Here is a 16,075-nt window from a genome sequence, read left to right as displayed (position 1 = left end):
GCCTTCATTGTTGTTGGGAAAATCCATCTCCCACGTTCCTTTTCTTGCATTTTCTTGATCCATTCTTGCCTCTTGTAAGTACCCATGAACCAAAGCTCAAATCAACTTTTACTCATGGCTGGAAATAACGAAGACACCTCTTCATTAGACGATGCAATACTAACCAAAAAGGACATTTCCATTGTCGTACCTCCATCAAGGAACACCGTCCCTCGCGACGGTGCAACACCATCTCCCTCTACAAGAGATCTCCAAAACGATGCACTCCAGCGTCTCGAGAATACAGGCAGGAAGGACAACCCCAAAGAAATTCCGGGCAACCCTTTCCTCTCCAAAGGTCAGACTCCCTAGGACTAAACCATGAACGTTGTTCTGGTCGCTGTTGCCCAGACCAACGCGCTCATACAACAGCAAAACGACAGGATCGAGGAGCTCGAGCAAAAACGCCAATCGAAGACTCCCCCCGGTCACAAGCATCGCTCTCAGCGCGACGTGATTCCCAAGAAACGTCTTTGGTCCCCCTCCCCAGGGAGAACGCAGGTCCATCCTCCAAGAAGGGGTCAAACGACCACCGCTCCCGGCACCGGTTGAAGGATAGAAAAACACTTAGAAAGGGGGGGTTTGAATAAGTGTAGTCTAAAAACTTGAACGATAAAAACAATTTGCACAGTTATTTTTATCCTGGTTCGTTGTTAACTAAACTACTCCAGTCCACCCCCACGGAGTGATTTACCTCACCTGAGGATTTAATCCACTAATCGCAACAGATTACAATGGTTTTCCACTTAGCCCACGACTAAGTCTTCTAGAGTATCCTGATCACAACCTGATCACTCTAGGAACAAATTCTTAGACACAGGCTAAGACTTTCTTAGAGTATCCTGACCACCACGTGATCACTCTAATTACAACTGCTTAGACACAAGCTAAGACTTCCTAGAGTATCCTGATCAACACTTGATCACTCTAGTTACTTACAAATTAATGTAATCAAATAAGAGTTTTACAATGCTTCTGAAAAGCTATAATCACAACAGTGATATTTCTCTTAAAGTTTAAGCTTAATCTCACTAATATATTACAACAGCAATGTAGTGAGCTTTGATGAAGATGAAGTTTGAGAGCTTTGATTTGAACAGCGTTTTAGCAAGTTAATATTCACAGAAATCGTCAACCTTGCTTCTCATCAGAACTTCATATTAATAGGCACTTGAGAAGATGACCGTTGGGAGCATTTAATGCTTTGCGTATTCCGTACAGCATTGCATTTAATGTTTCACGCTTTTGTCAACTACCTCGAGCCTTGTTCATGCTGTGTCTACTGACGTTGCCTTTAATAGCTTCCAATGTTCCTTTTGTCAGTCAGCGTAGCCTGCCACCTGTACTTTCTTCTGATCTGATGTTTGTGAATACAATGTTTGAATATCATCAGAGTCAAACAGCTTGGTGCATAGCATCTTCTTGTCTTCTGACCTTGAAGTGCTTCTGAGCGTGATTCCATGAGAACTTCAGTGCTTCTGCTTCTGAACCCAAGTTCTTATGATGCTTCCATAGACCCATATTCTGATTCTGCCTTGACCATCTTCTGATGTCTTTCCAGACCATGTTCTGATGTTGCATGCTGAACCTTCTGAGTCAAAGCTTCTGAGCGCTGATTTGTGCATACTCTTTATATATTTCCTGAAAGCGAAATTGCAATATATTAGAGTACCACATTATCTCACACAAAATTCATATCCTAGTTATCATCAAAACTAAGAATATTGATCAGAACAAATCTTGTTCTAACAATCTCCCCCTTTTTGATGATGACAAAAACATATATAAATGATATGAATTTGCGATCAGAAAGAGCAGACAGCTAAAGACAATTACACAGCTATAACATAAGCATGTGAATATGTCTCCCCCTGAGATTAACAATCTCCCCCTGAGATGAATAATCCCCCCCTGAAATTAATACTAGAAGAATTTTATAAATAAAAGAGTTCCCTGAGTACTTCAGTAGAGACGTTCACATATGCTTGATCTTCAGAACATTCATGACTTTTGATTTCTGCTTCCATAGGACAGCTTCAGAACATTGAATTTCTTTACATCCTCAGAACATTCACAGCTTCTGATTCCTGCTTCCATCAGACAGCTTCAGAACTTGAATTTCTTTGATCTTCATAACATTCACAGCTTCTGACTTCTGCTTCCATCGGACAGCTTCAGAACTTGAATTTCTTTAGATCTTCAAAACATTCACAGCTTCTGATTCTTGCTTCCATTGGGACAGCTTCAGAGCTTGAATTTCTTCTTTCATCACTTCATGCTAGATTGTATCAGAACATTGTTGAATGTACCAGAGCATCATCAGAGCATCTCTACATCCTGAAATGTTACAGAACAAAATTAAACGACAAAAGTCAGCATGAATGAGTCAGAACATAGAATATGTTTCAGAACACATAAAATGTATCAGAGCCATATAGAATGTATCAGATCCATATAAAATGTATCAGAACAAATAGACATAATGTTTCAGGTCATATTCTATCATCAGAATATCTGAACATTCTTCCTTCTTGCTTCTGATTCTGAAACTTCATAGCACTCAGCTTGCTTCAAGAATCCAAGAACTTGATTCATCTTGTTGCTTCTTATGTTGATCTTCAATTCCTGCAACAACACAACTTAAGGCATAGAACTTTGCAAGTTCTGTTAGTAATGTAACTGATTAAATCAAATCATTTATCACATATTTCTCCCCCTTTTTTTGTCATAACATCAAGAACATAAAAGATTCAGATGAAAAACAAAAATAAACACATGGAAGAAAAAGATAATTTTCATTGAAGTTCAAGCAGACAGAAGTACAGGAAGTTAAGGAAGAGAAGATGCACAAGAACAGATGCAGCACAAGCAAAAACAAAAAACAACTAAGACTCAATCTAAGATGACCCTAGTCTCGACAAGATCTTGGCCAGCATCTCTTGAACCCCATTGTTGTGCTCATTCTGCTTCTCTATGAAAGCTCTAAACTCAGCATTGACTGAGCTTTGCTCATCCTGGTTCTTCTGAAGAACTTCCAGAGTCCTTGCAAGACGGGAAGGTTCATCAGAAGAGGCTTCACAGCTTCTATCCAACGGGATGGCATTGTGATCTGTAGCTTCCATTGATAGATCATTTGCAGGGACTTTCTCAACAGGAACTGATTCAGCAACATGATCTTCTACATCTGCTTCTTGCATAGAAACATTTTTATATTCTGCAGCTAGAATCTCAGAATCTCCATTCTCAAGTGCCTGAAGAATGGCAGCTAGATTCTTAGGGGCAGAATGACCTTCAACTTCTGGTGGGTCAACAACTTCTGGAATGACCAAGCTTGGGTCTTTCTTAGAAGGGTTTTCCCTCAAAGAGTCAAAGAGAGTCTTGAAATCCCCAAGTAGAACAGGATATCGAGGTATCCAGACCACAATGTCCCTGCAAGGGTTAGCTTCCAACGCAGCAGCCAGTCTTGCTTCTTCCAATTCATCCACAAACTGCTTCTCCTCAGCAGCAACACAATTTCTGAGAGGATGGTAGTATATACCATTATCACCCTCCAGAAGGTAACCAGGGTAACCAGGGGCAGCAACCACTAGTCTTTTCTGTACTCCCATTGCTTCTACTTGAAAATCCATGCGAAAGCTTTTCCACAGATTTCTTGTAAAAACATCATCCAGACCATTTAGAAAGGCATCCTTCAAAAGGTCTAGACTGCTAATCACCTCATGTCTGAATAGTTCCAGGTAGGTATAGGGTTCAGGTTCAGGTGGATTCAAGGTGAATTTGTAGTCAGGGTAGAGAAGACAGTAGGGTTTGGATTTTCTAGTAGGTAAGGGATGGGATATAGAAGGTGGAGGTGCGGTGGATGAGGAAGAAGGGATATCTGAGTGAATGATTGATGAGGATGGAATATCAGAAAGGATAGATTGAGAAGAGGATGGAGTATTGGTAAGGGGAATTGGTGAGAAAGATTTATCAGAAAGAGTTGGGGGAAGAATACTTAGAGGTGTGGGGTTTAGAATGGGAGAGGAAAAAGATGATGGAGAAGGATTTGGTAAAGTGAAGTTTACTTTTGGTTCAGATGGAGGTGATTGGAGAGATGGTTTAGGGACAGAAGGAGGTGGAGTAAAAACCTGCCTGGAGACTTGTTCAGAAGAAGCATGTGAAGATCTGGTTCTGTGAAAGGAGTCTCTGATCCTTTTCTCCCTTCGTTCTTCAGAGTCCACCTTGTCAGGATCATAGGTGACCCTCAATTTCTTGGCTTTCTTAACCTCATCTTCTCGGGCCTTTCTTTTTAGCCTAGCCTTTTGTTCCTTCTGATCCTTCTTCAGAAGATCAGCTTTGGACGGAAGTACTCTGCCACGAATCCAAGCAGGATCAATATCTGATTGCTTCCTAACACAATCTTCCAGGTAAAGCTTGACAACCTGATGCAGTTCTTTATGAAACAAAGAGGCAAAACCTTCAACAGCAACTCTTCTTGACAGGATGTCAGGAAAGCTTGTGCACAAAGAAGGTACATTTTGAATGAGTTCCAGTCTGAACAAATCCACACCATTGAAGATGGGACCTTGAACTACTCCAAGAAAATGGGACGCATTGAGTTTTCTGATGGAGTCCAGCACTTTGCTTTCAATCAGAATGTCTGAAATCATTCTTCCGAAGGGAATAGTCTTTCTTGGTATATGAGGGTACTTCGCCCTTTCATCTTCTCTTGACTCACAAATAGAAGTCTTCAGATTCTCAAACAGAATATGAGAGATGTTGATCTCTATCTTTCTGCCAATGCAGAAAAGAGTATACTTGTGATCCGGACTGATGTAGGAGGAGGAGAGCATCTTCTTTCTATGGTGAAGAGAACCCAGAATAATCTCATCCCATACTTGATAAAATGGCCTTAAGGTGCCCGTGTTATGAGAATCAATTCCAAAGGCCATAGAGATTTGTTGTTCAACTTTATTCCAGTCAACTGTTGCATGTTGAAGACCAGACCAACCTTCTTCATCATTCAGATTGTACAGCTTCCTGATGAGCTTTTCAGTGATAACCACTTCATGCCCTAACACGAATGAAATGATGGCAGTTGGGGTAACCGTTGCATGTACCCAGAAATCCTTCACAAGTTCAGGATAAATTGAACCAACCAATCTATCAAGATATTTAGACCATCCTTGCTCAAAGATTCTTGCATCACACTTAAAGCCATTTGCTTTTAGGTTGTTGATGTCCACAGCAGATTCACATAGAACTTCCAGTTCTTCCGTGGGAATTAAGCATGTTTTCAATGGAGCATACTCATATTTTCATAGAAGGATCTGTGTAGAAGTGAGTCTTTCTTTTGGATTTGATGAACTTGAAGATGAGTTCATGATGATTATGCTTTGAGATCAAATCAAAAACTAGGGTTTGAAAAACAGATGCAACGAAAGGGATGCACAAAAGAGAGAAAGAGAAAAAAGAAGGAATGAAGATGAAGCGGGTTATTTAAATGATTTGAAAATAAAGAAATCATTATGCATTCAATGAGAAATGACATTAGGAGAGAGAACACGGTAAATGAAATGATTTAACACAGTTACCTAGATCGGCGTCTTTTCAACTGCACGTTTTTTACTAACCGTACAGACACGCGTTCACCATCCGAAAATAGATGACAGCTGTATATTTCTGAAAGAGCTTTACGCCTTCTAATTCTGATCACTGCTTCTGATTGTCATTCTTTAGGAATGATCTTGTTCTGATAGGATCATCTTTCTTCCCAAGGATCACATCTTCTGAATGAGCTGAAGCAAGTCTAGGTGATCTTCTGACTGTTGGTTCTTCAGAAATCCTGAGATTCTCTAAAGATGCAGCAACTTGATCTTCTGATCCATTGCTTCTGAGACTGCCAGCTTCTGCAGCTTTGCTTCTTGGTTCTACTGCTTCTGATATATCAATATCAAAATCTGCAAAATTCTCAAACTTCTTTAGTTTTTCAAGACCAAGCTTATCATCAAACCTGATATTGATTGATTATTCTACAATCAATGTTTCAGTATTGTATACCCTGTAGCCTTTAGAGCGTTCAGAATATCCAAGAAGGAAACACTTTTGTGCTTTAGAATCAAACTTACCAAGATGATCTTTAGTATTCAGAATAAAACATACACATCCAAAAGGATGAAAATATGAAATGTTGGGCTTTCTGTTCTTCCACAATTCATAAGGAGTCTTATTTAGAATAGGTCTGATAGAGATTCTATTCTGAATATAACACGCAGTGTTAATTGCTTCTGCCCAGAATTGCTTAGCCATATTGGTTTCATTGATCATGGTTCTGGCCATTTCTTGTAGAGTCCTATTCTTTTGCTCTACAACTCCATTTTGCTGTGGAGTTCTAGGGCAAGAGAAATCATGGGCAATACCATTTTCTTTGAAGAACTCCTCAAAGAATTTGTTCTCAAATTCACCACCATGATCACTTCTGACCTTTATGATCTTGCACTCCTTCTCAGATTGGATCTGAGTGCAGAATTCAAAGAACACTGAATGAGACTCATCTTTGTGTTTCAAGAACTTTACCCATGTCCAGCGGCTATAATCATCTACGATGACTAATCCATATTTCTTCCCTCTGACAGATGCTGTTTTGACTGCGCCAAACAGATCAATGTGCAAGAGTTCTAACGGCCTTGAGGTAGACACAACATTCTTAGACTTGAATGCAGTTTTGGAGAACTTGCCCTTCTGACATGCTTCACAAAGAGCATCTGATTTGAATTTCAGATTAGGGAGTCCTCTGACCAGATTTAGTTTGTTAATCTGAGAAATCTTTCTCAAACTAGCATGACCTAATCTTCTGTGCCAGACCCATTGCTCCTCAGAAACAGACATAAGACAAGTCACCTTCTGCCTCTCAAGATAAGAAAGATCAATCTTATAAATGTTGTTCTTCCTCTTGCCTGTAAATAGGATTGAGCCATCCTTCTGACTTACAGCCTTGCAAGACTTTTGATTGAAGATTATATCATAACCATTTTCACTTAATTGACTTATGGACAATAAGTTATGCGTTAATCCTTCTACAAGAAGTACATTAGTTATGGAAGGAGAGTTACCAAGACTTATGGTTCCAGAGCCAATGATTTTTCCCTTCTGATCTCCTCCAAACTTGACTTCTCCACCTGGTTTAAGCACCAGGTCTTGGAATGTAGACCTTCTTCCCGTCATGTGTCGCGAGCACCCAGAGTCCAGGTACCATGACATTTTGCTTTTTGTCCTCTTTGCCGCCAAGGATATCTGCAACAGAAATTATCTTCTCCTTAGGTACCCACAATTTCTTGGGTCTTTTCTTGTTAGTTCTCCTCAAGTTCTGATTGAACTTGGGTTTAGCAAAATATTTAACAGGAGGAACAACATGATATTCCTTAGGTTTGTCAGCATGATATTTCTTAGGATGTGTCACATGCTTCTTGGTGTGAACAGTGTTAAACTTCTGTGCATGTGAAGTGAGCCTAATATCATGAGCATGGCCATATTTGAACTGATCATACAATGGCTTGTATGTGATCTTCAGATCATCAACAGGTTCAAATTTATGTGAGGTATCACCCTCATAGCCAAAACCAAACCTTCTGTTTCCAGAAACACCATATACCATAGAAGCAAGATGACTTCTGCCAATACTTCTAGATAAGAACTTTCTGAAGCTCGAGTCATATTCTTTCAGAATATGATTCATGCTAGGAATGGATTTTTCTGTTTCAGAAGGAGATCCATTATCTTTGGATAGATTTAAAACTTTTTCCTTCAGTTCAGAATTTTCCAATTCCAGCTTCTTAGTTTCAAATTCAAACTGCTTCTTCAGCTTTTTGTATTTGATACTAAGATGAGCCTTGAGTTCCAGAAGTTCTGTTAAACTGGAAACTAACTCTTCTCTAGATAGTTCAGAAAATACCTCTTCAGAATCTGATTCTGATGTAGATTCTGATCCATCATCTTCTGTAGCCATCAGCGCGAAGTTGGCTATTTCTCCTTCAGAGTCTGATTCTGATTCTGATTCAGAATCGTCCCATGTTGTCATAAGACCTTTCTTCTTATGAAACTTCTTCTTGGGATTCTCCTTCTGAAGTTTTGGACACTCGTTCTTGTAATGTCCAGGCTCATTGCACTCATAGAAGACAGCCTTCTTCTTGTCAGATCTTCTGTCACCAGAAGATTATCCTCGTTCAAATTTCTTTGAACTTCTGAAGCTTCTGAACTTCCTTTGCTTGCTCTTCCAGAGTTGGTTTACCCTTCTGGAGATCATGGACAGTTCATCTTCTTCTTCAGATTCTGATTCTTCAGGATCTTCTTCTCTAGCCTGAAAAGCGTTAGTGCATTTTTTAACATTAGATTTTAATGCAATAGACTTACCTTTCTTCTGAGGCTCGTTTGCATCCAGCTTTATTTCATGGCTTCTCAAGGCACTGATAAGCTCTTCCAAAGAAACTTCATTCAGATTCTTGGCAATCTTGAAAGCAGTTACCATTGGACCCCATCTTTTGGGTAAGCTTCTGATAATCTTCTTTACATGATCAGCCTCGGTGTAGCCTTTATCCAGAACTCTTAATCCAGCAGTTAGCGTTTGAAATCTTGAGAACATCTTCTCAATGTTTTCATCATCCTGCATCTTGAAGGCTTCATATTTCTGGATTAGAGCAAGTGCTTTAGTCTCCTTGACTTGAGCATTTCCCTTATGGGTCATTTTCAATGACTCATATATATCATAGGCAGTTTCCCTGTTAGATATCTTCTCATAATCAGCATGAGAGATAGCATTCAGCAAAACAGTCCTACATTTATGATGATAATTGAAAAGCTTCTTCTGATCATCATCCATTTCTTGCCTCGTAAGCTTTACGCCACTAGCTTTCACTGGATGTTTGTAACCATCCATCAGAAGATCCCATAGTTCACCATCTAGACCAAGAAAGTAACTTTCTAGTTTATCTTTCCAGTATTCAAAGTTTTCACCATCAAATACTGGTGGTCTAGTATAACCATTGTTACCATTGTATTGCTCAGTTGAGCCAGATGTAGATGCAGGTGGATCTGTTGGAATTTCACCAGCCATCTTTTACTGAAGCGTTTTTCTCTTCTTGAATATTTTCTAAACACGGTTAAGTGCTTGCACCTTAGAACCGGCGCTCTGATGCCAATTGAAGGATAGAAAAACACTTAGAAAGGGGGGGTTTGAATAAGTGTAGTCTAAAAAATTGAACGATAAAAACTATTTGCACAGTTATTTTTATCCTGGTTCGTTGTTAACTAAACTACTCCAGTCCACCCCCACGAAGTGATTTACCTCACCTGAGGATTTAATCCACTAATCGCAACAGATTACAATGGTTTTCCATTTAGCCCACGACTAAGTCTTCTAGAGTATCCTGATCACAACCTGATCACTCTAGGAACAAATGCTTAGACACAAGCTAAGACTTTCTTAGAGTATCCTAACCACCACGTGATCACTCTAATTACAACTGCTTAGACACAAGCTAAGACTTCCTAGAGTATCCTGATCAACACTTGATCACTCTAGTTACTTACAAATTAATGTAATCAAATAAGAGTTTTACAATGCTTCTGAAAAGCTATAATCACAAGAGTGATATTTCTCTTAATGTTTAAGGTTAATCTCACTAATATATTACAACAGCAATGTAGTGAGCTTTGATGAAGATGAAGTTTAAGAGCTTTGATTTGAACAGCGTTTTAGCAAGTTAATATTCACAGAAATCGTCAACCTTGCTTCTCATCAGAACTTCATATTTATAGGCACTTGAGAAGATGACCGTTGGGAGGATTTAATGCTTTGCGTATTCCGTACAGCATTACATTTAATGTTTCACGCTTTTGTCAACTACCTCGAGCCTTGTTCACGCTGTGTCTACTGACGTTGCCTTTAATAGCTTCCAACGTTCCTTTTGTCAGTCAGCGTAGCCTGCCACCTGAACTTTCTTCTGATCTGATGTTTGTTAATACAACGTTTGAATATCATCAGAGTCAAACAACTTGGTGCATAGCATCTTCTTGTCTTCTGACCTTGAAGTGCTTCTGAGCGTGATACCATGAGAACTTCAGTGCTTCTGCTTCTGAACTCAAGTTCTTCTGATGCTTCCATAGATCCATGTTCTGATTCTCCCTTGACCATCTTCTGATGTCTTTCCAGACCATGTTCTGATGTTGCATGCTGAACCTTCTGAGTCAAAGCTTCTGAGCGCTGATTTGTGCATACTCTTTATATATTTCCTGAAAGGGAAATTGCAATGTATTAGAGTACCACATTATCTCACACAAAATTCATATCCTTGTTATCATCAAAACTAAGAATATTGATCAGAACAAATCTTGTTCTAACACCGGTCATTGTCTCCTCGACCAAAAAAGAGATCCAGGTCACCCCCGACAGGGCACAACGATAACCGCAGGCGATCTTCCACTCCTTCCGCCAGCGACGACAAAGAGGAGCGCAGAGGCCCTTTGTCCCACTCAATCCTGGAAGCGCCCCTACCGACCGGACTTGAGAAACCCCCGCCGATGGGCACGTACGACGGGACCACCGATCCAGACGAACACATAGAAATCATCGACGCCCTTCTCGACTACAGAGGAGTGCCCGGTGCCATCAAATGAAGTTTGTTCCCTACCACCCTGCGCAAAGGAGCCATGAATTGGTATAAGAGTCTGCCTGATGAGTCGATCACCTCATGGAATATGCTCGGGAAACTTTTTTCCAGACACTTCACGGCCTCCTGAAGACACCCCATATCAGAAGCCTCCTTGGAAGCCATCATCCAAGGAAAAGACGAGTCCCTACGGGCTTACATAGAAAGATTCAACAAGGAAGCTGTGCAAGTATCCACAACTGCCCATATGAAGAAATTCTTGCTCGAGCAAGGCCTCCGACCATGCTCAGACTTTGCCAAAGCCGTCGACATCGAAACAACGGCCACTCTGGACGAGTTCTTCCTCAAAGCCCAGGCATAAATACAATATGAGGAAAAGGTGGCCGCTCATGTAGTACGCAATTCCATACAGGAAAAAAACAGTAAGAATGGTCGCCAAGACGATTCCTGTCGGGGAACGGACAAAAAGAAAGACAACAAGGGTCAGGATCCCAAAGACTACAAGGCCCCAGCCGGGAAGTTCCGAGAATACACCCGCTCAACGCCTCAGGGGAACGCAACTTAAACGAATGCGCGAACGCCGAATTCCAGACGGGCAAGGTCCGCTTCCCTAAAACCATGCCTGCGCGACCGAACGTGTATAAATCGATGTTCTGCCGATTCCACAAAGGCCACGGGCACAACACCGAGGACTCCATGCACCTAAAGGATGCCATAGAGATATTAATCAGGGAGGGACACCTGAAGCAATACGCGAAGAAGCAGGAGGCCGCCAAAGAAGCCAAACCAATCATCGAGGAAGAAGCCAAACCAATCATTGAGGATACGCCCGCCATGAGAGTAGCCATGAGCATCACCAGGCCGGAAGACTTTTACCTCCTTGATTGGGCCAAATCGACGACTGCCCCTTCTCTTCAGAGCGCATGGGAGATGTTCCCCTCCGCCATGGTCATATCGGGCGGGGGATTCAGCAAACTCAACATCAGATCCGTAAAACGAAAGTTCGACGAGATACTCTCTGCCAGTTTGAGCAAAGTCGCCGCTTTCGACCAAGCCAAAGGCAGCCCATCCTCTATATCTTTCTACAAAGAGGAACTGCCCGGTGGAGCGCCCAACGCGACCATCTCCCTCCTCATCCTGGCTCGGATAGCCAATTTTGACGTGCGACGCATTCTAGTTGATCAGGGGAGTCCGGTGGACATCATGTACTCCCAACTGTTCAAAACACTACAACTCAACGACACCCACCTTACCCCTTATGTGGGATCAGACATACAAGGTTTCAACGGCACCGTGACGAAACCGTGGGGTTTCGTCGAGCTCATCGTTTCCATCGGATCAGCGGAAACCTCCATGGCCATCAAAGTCCAATTTCTAGTCATTGACTGCCCTTCGATCTACCAGTGCATCCTAGGACGCCCGACCCTGGCCGAACTAATCGCGGTCCCCTCGACCGTGCATCTCAAACTCAAGTACTACGCAACAAAAGGACATGTCGCGACACTCATTAGCGACATCGAAGCAGCCAGAAGGTGCTTCGAAGCCTCCGCCTAAGGCCCAAGCTCGATAAAAACGGCCCCTCAAGACAATGCAGCGACCATCGCCATATCCAAACCCAACCTACCAATCCCGCGCATCGACACTATCAACCTAGACAGCCGCTTCCTTAAAGATCTTGAGCAGGGCACCCTCCAGGGGACATCTGAGGAGGGCCGCCGGCCGATTCCAGACGGGGACTTCGAGCTCGTAGCCCTCAGGGAGGATCCGACCAGAGGAGTCAAGATAGGAGCAGACCTACCGGAACTCGCCAAAAGGCAACTCAAAGCTTGCCTCCGCGAGAATGTTGACTTGTTCGCCTGGAGCGCAATCGAGATGCCCGGAGGAGAAGAAAACAATCAGCAGAGAAAACAGCCGCCGTCGAACTAGCTGTAAAAGACCTCCTAGAGGCCAAATTTATATCAGAGGCCAAGTATACCACTTGGATCTCCAATATTGTACTTGTTAAAAAATAAAATGGAAAGTGGCGCGTGTGCATTGACTACACTGATCTTAATAGGGCTTGCCCAAAAGATGCTTGTCCTCTTCCCAATATAGACAAACTAGTTGATAATTCCGCCGGTTTTAAATTACCATCGTTTATGGATGCATATTCCGGGTATAACTAAACACCCTTGTCTAAAACTGACAAGAAATACACGGCCTTCATGACCGAATCGGGCAACTATTACTACAACGTAATGCCCTTCGGTCTAAAGAACGCCGGCGCAACATATCAAAGCATGATGAACTAAGTATTTCAGGCAGAAATTGGCGATATGCTCGAAGTCTACATGGACGACATGATCGTCAAATCCCAAAGGGAAACCGATCATGCCGCCCTTCTCAAAAAAGTATTCGAGCAAGCCCGAAAATGCAAAATGAGGTTCAACCCAGAGAAATGCACTTTCAGCGTCCGAGCAGGAAAATTCCTCGGTTTCTACCTGTCCGAAAGAGGAATCGAGGCAAACCCAGACAAATGCAGGGCCTTCTTGGACCTACCTACTCCGAACTCAAAAAAAACAATCCAAACGCTAAACGGCATTCTCACATCCTTGTCCAGATACGTGGCCAAATCCGCTCAGCATGCCCTGCCCCTATTTAAACTCCTACGAAAGGAAACCACCTTCGAATGGACGGAGGAATGCGAGCGCGTGCTCTCCCATCTCAAGTAGGCTCTCTCGAGCCCACAAGTCTTGTCCCGACCCAAAGCCAGAAAAACCTTGTATCTCTACCTCGCCGTGGCCGCCGAGGCTGTCAGTGCAACTTTAGTACGAGAAACCCCAAAGGCCTAGAGACCCATTTACTTCACAAGTAAAGCGCTCCAAGAACCCGAAGTCAGATACCAACAGATCGAAAAAGTCGGACTCGCACTAGTGACCGCAGCAAGAAGACTCAGACACTACTTCCTGGCCCACACTATAATCGTGTGAATCGAGCAACCTATAAAACAATTGCTAGCACGTCCAGACATGGCCGGGAGGATGCTCCGCTGATCGTTAGAACTCGCAGAGTTCGACATCAAATACGAAGGGAGAAAGGCCCTCAAAGCACAGGTCCTAGCAGACTTTGTGGCCGAAATGGCTTTCCCCGAGATGACAAACAACAATGCGCAAAAATGGACCCTATACGTGGACGGGGCATGAAACTCATCCGAGAGCGGGGCAGGCATTATCCTAGAAAACGGGGAAGGGAATCTCATAGAGGTATCCCTCTCCCTATCAATCCCAACATCCAACAATCAGGCCGAATACGAAGCTCTGCTCGGCAGATTGCGCCTTGCAAACGATCTAGAAGCCGAGGAAATCGAGGTATTCACTCACTCTCAGCTTGTCGCGTCCCACATCTCGGGCGAGTATCAGGTCAAAAGCGAGATCCTCGCCGAATACTTAACCCTCGTGCGCGTAAGACTGGCCCGATTCAGAAGCGCCAAAGTAAAATATATCCCGAGAAAACATACTTCCCGAGCGGATGTCCTGTCAAAACTAGCCAGTACAAGGAAGAAGGGGGCAACAAATCCGTGATCCAAGAAATACTACCAAAACCCAGCACCGAATCCTCGCCCGGGCTAACGCTCGTAAATGCAATCGGGGACGCGTCCTGCTGCATGACCCCCGTATACAACTACTTAACAAGCGACCTTCTGCCTGACGATCCCAAAGAGGCCTCCACAGTCCGGAGGAGAGCCTGCTCCTACGTCTTAATCGATAATCAACTCTACAGAAGAGGGTTTTCTATACCCCTCCTCAAATGCATCAACGAGGGCACGATCCGCCACATACTCCGGGAAATACACGAAGGAATCAACTCCCAACACCTAGGAGGGAGATCCCTCGCTCGGAAAGCACTCCGGGCCGGATACTATTGACCCTCCATGCAGCACGACGCCAAAGAATACGTGAAAAAATGCGACAAATGCCAACGCTTTGGGGACATGCACCTCGCGCCGCCTAACGAACTCAAGTCCCTGTCGTCCCCCTGGCTGTTTGCCTTGTGGGGCATGGACCTCCTCGGTCCATTCGTAACCGGGAGCAATCAAAACAAATACCTCATAGTCGTGGTCGACTACTTCACCAAATGGATCGAAGCAGAACCATTGGCCAAAATCACGTCCCTAAACGTGCTCTGCTTCTACAAAAGGAACATCCTCGCCCGATTCGGCGTACCTCTGGCCATTATCACCGACAACGGTACCCAGTTCACCGACGGGCACTTTCAAGAGTTCGTCACAAAATTAGGAACCAAACAACACTTCGCGTCGGTCGAACACCCCCAGGCGAACGGGCAAGCCGAGGCCGCCAACCGAGTGATCCTGAGGGGTATTGGAAGAAGACTAGACGAGATCAAAAAGGGATGGGTCGAAGAACTACACAGCATCCTCTGGGACTATCGCACCACCCCACATTCCACCACCAGGGAGACACCCTTCCGACTTACATATGGAACATAGGCCATGATCCCCGTCGAAGTACACGTACCCACCAGGCGCACCGAGGAACCCCTCGAAACAGAAGGCAACCTCGAGGCAATAAGAGAAGAGCTCGACCTGGTCGAAGAAATCCGGACGGGGGCCGCACTCCGCGAAGCCTGCTCAAGCAAAAAATTTCCTTACGACACGATGCAAAGGTCATTAAACGGGAATTCGAGGTAGACAGCCTAGTACTCAAAAGAAACCACAAAGACTCCCGAGAAGGCAAACTGGCCGCCAACAGGGAGGGCCCCTATCGCGTCCGAGCAAACACGAAAAAAGAGGCGTATTATCTGAAAAACTTGCAAGGAGAAGAACTCGCTCGACCTTGGAACGCTGAAAAGCTCAAACAATATTACAGCTAAAACACAGGTGCGGCCCGGGTACACGCTGAGCACCTAAGTTAATGAAACAAAAAGACAGAAATCCACTCTCTTAATCAAGCGGACTCCTTGCCCTTCGAGGGGCATGAATACCGAGCACCCCCGTCGTAAACAAGTACCACGTCGGCAAAACGCCTCGCTCGCGAGGGGACCGTTCACACCATGGGCCTCGGAACTCAACACAACGAAATCCGAGACTCAACCACTGCCGAGCACACGTCCCCGGTAATCGACCATAGTTCCAACACTTGGCGATCAATACGTTACAGTCGAGCAAATCTTCCAAATAAGCAAAATAAAAAACAGATAAACACACGAAAAACACAACAACAGCATTTTATTCATCATTCACGAAAATTACAAAACAAACACCACATAAAAAGAAAACGCTTCACTCTGCCCGACGGGAAAATTCCTCCGAATGAAGAACTGATACCATTCCTCATCCCATTCAGTATCAGAGCCATCGGCGTCGACCACAACCCTCACGCCAGATAGCTGAGCTC

This window comes from Vicia villosa, linkage group LG2 (assembly GCF_029867415.1).
Source record: "Vicia villosa cultivar HV-30 ecotype Madison, WI linkage group LG2, Vvil1.0, whole genome shotgun sequence".
NCBI lineage: Eukaryota > Viridiplantae > Streptophyta > Magnoliopsida > Fabales > Fabaceae > Vicia > Vicia villosa.
Note: the sequence above shows the minus strand (reverse complement) of the source record.